This window comes from Gavia stellata, unplaced genomic scaffold (assembly GCF_030936135.1).
Source record: "Gavia stellata isolate bGavSte3 unplaced genomic scaffold, bGavSte3.hap2 HAP2_SCAFFOLD_97, whole genome shotgun sequence".
NCBI lineage: Eukaryota > Metazoa > Chordata > Aves > Gaviiformes > Gaviidae > Gavia > Gavia stellata.
In genome coordinates this window covers 260001-262500 of record NW_026776698.1, presented here as the reverse complement: position 1 = coordinate 262500, position 2500 = coordinate 260001, and positions in this window count along the sequence as shown.

The following is a 2500-nucleotide window of genomic DNA, read 5'->3' as shown; positions in this document are numbered from 1 at the left end:
AAAAAAACGAAACGGGAAACGCTCAGGCTGGGCTGACCATGCCTTAAGGAACTGCTGCTCTTCGTTAACGACCGTGCATTTAATTTACTAGTAAATAGAGAATCGCACGCGTGCGTACCGTTTCCAGCACATTACCCGTTTCTTTACTCGCTTCCACGCCTGCCTGCCTGCCTGCCTGCCTGCCTTCCTTCCTTCCTTACTTCCCTCCTTCCTTCCTTCCTTCCTTCCTTCCTTCCTTCCTTCCTTCCTTCCTTCCTTCCTTCCTTCCTTCCTTCCTTCCTTCCAGGTCAGCCAGCCGGTCGCCAGGTCTAGCAGGCTCTGGCGCCGGCCGACGGGTCTACCGGGCTCGGGCGCCGGGCGGTGGGCCTACGGGGCTCGGGCGCCAGCCGACGGGCCTACGGGGCTCGGGCGCCGACCGACGGGTCTACCGGGCCCCGGCGCCGGCCAACGGGTCTGCCGGGCTCGGGCGCTGACCGAACGGTCTACTGGGCTCGGGCGCCGGACGGCGGGTCTACCGGGCTCGAGGGCCGGCCGACGGGTCCGCCGGGCTCGGGCGCCGGCCGACGGGCCCGCCGGGCTCGGGCGCCGACCGAATGGTCTACCGGGCTCGGGCGCCGGCCGACGGGTCTGCCGGGCTCGGGCGCCGGCCGAACGGTCTACGGGGCTCGGGCGCCGGCCGAACGGTCTACGGGGCTCGGGCGCCGCCCGACGGGTCTACGGGGCTCGGGCGCCGGCCGACGGGTCTGCCGGGCTCGGGCGCCGGCCGCCACGTCTGCCGGGCTCCGGCCCCGTTTGACAGGTCTACCGGGCTCCGGCGCCGGCCGCCACGTCCACCGTGCTCCGGCGCCGGCCGCCACGTCTACCGGGCTCCGGCGCCGGCCGCCACGTCTACCGGGCTCCGGCGCCGGCCGCCACGTCTACCGGGCTCCGGCGCCGGCCGCCTCGTCTACCGGGCTCCGGCGCCGGCCGCCTCGTCTACCGGGCTCCGGCGCCGGCCGCCTCGTCTACCGGGCTCCGGCGCCGGCCGCCTCGTCTACCGGGCTCCGGCGCCGGCCGCCACGTCTACCGGGCTCCGGCGCCGGCCGCCTCGTCTACCGGGCTCCGGCGCCGGCCGCCTCGTCTACCGGGCTCCGGCGCCGGCCGCCTCGTCTACCGGGCTCCGGCGCCGGCCGCCACGTCTACCGGGCTCCGGCGCCGGCCGCCACGTCTACCGGGCTCCGGCGGGACTTGGTCGCAGTTCTCGAGCTGAACGGTAGACCTGTTTGCCGCGCCGCTCGCGGGGACGTGACCAAGGGGTCGCTGTGTCGCGCTGCCTCCAGTTACGTCATCGTAACAGGCAGCGTCATTGGCGGGCCTCCCCGGCGGGAGGAGTTAGCGCTCTTGGAGTTCGCAGGGGCTGTGGACTTAGTGGTACGTTCTATATGCGCGAGCGGTGGCTCGCGGTCAGGGCAGTACGAGCGCGACTCGACCCGCGCGGCTGGGGCGCTTGGCGGCCGTTGTGGCGGTTGCCTCGGCGTGTTTGGCCGTTTTTCCGCCCGTTCGGGACGGTTGCCCGCGCGGCCGATGGCGGCCGAGGCCCATGCTGGTCCGTGGTGAGGCACCGGAGATGCTCGTGAAGCATGCCGGCTGCTGCCGCGCTCGCGAGCGCCCGGGGACGGGGGGACGGGCGCGCGGCGCAGTCGTGCCTCGGCTTTTTGGGCTTTTTGCGGTTGTTCCCCCTCCCTCTTCCTTCTCCGGCCCTAAGCTGGAGCCCGCGAGGCAGGCCGGCAAGAGCGTCGCAGCCGGTCCCGGTGGCTGGCAGCCCGAGCGCAGTGCGTCAGGGAGTCGGGAGGTGTGCCTCGCGCCTCCGGTGGCCTTACTCCCTGGCTCCAGAAACACCCGCCAACGGCACGGGTGAGGCGTGGCGTGTGGCGTCTCGCCTGCCCGTTTTTTGGGTGGCTTTTTGTGTTTTCCCCGTCCTTTTTTCTTTTTTTTTTTTTTTTTTTCCCCCCCCCGGCTTTTCTCCGGTCTCTCTCTCCCTCTGCAGGGCGAGTGGTATCATCCTGCTGGGCGGGCGTAGACGGGCGACCGGCGGCGGTCGTGCCGGTGCTCTCGAACGCGGGCAAAGCCCGGCGACCGGCGGCGGTCGTGCCGGTGCTCTCGAACGCGGGCAAAGCCCGGCGACCGGCGGCGGTCGGTGCCGGTGCTCTCGAACGCGGGCAAAGCCCGGCGACCGGCGGCGGTCGGTGCCGGTGCTCTCGAACGCGGCAAAGCCCGGCGACCGGCGGCGGTCGGTGCCGGTGCTCTCGAACGCGGCAAAGCCCGGCGACCGGCGGCGGTCGTGCCGGTGCTCTCGACCGCCGAAGGAGCGCGTGGAGTCGCAGGTGTGCTGCGGCCTTCCAGCGTTCCCGTTGACGTCGCTCAAGGGACTCGTTGCACGGAGCGGGTGGCGCCGGCGGCACCTGTCCCGGTCCCCCTCCTTCGACCGCTGCAGAGCCGCAGGCAGCGCGCGCCGAGGCGT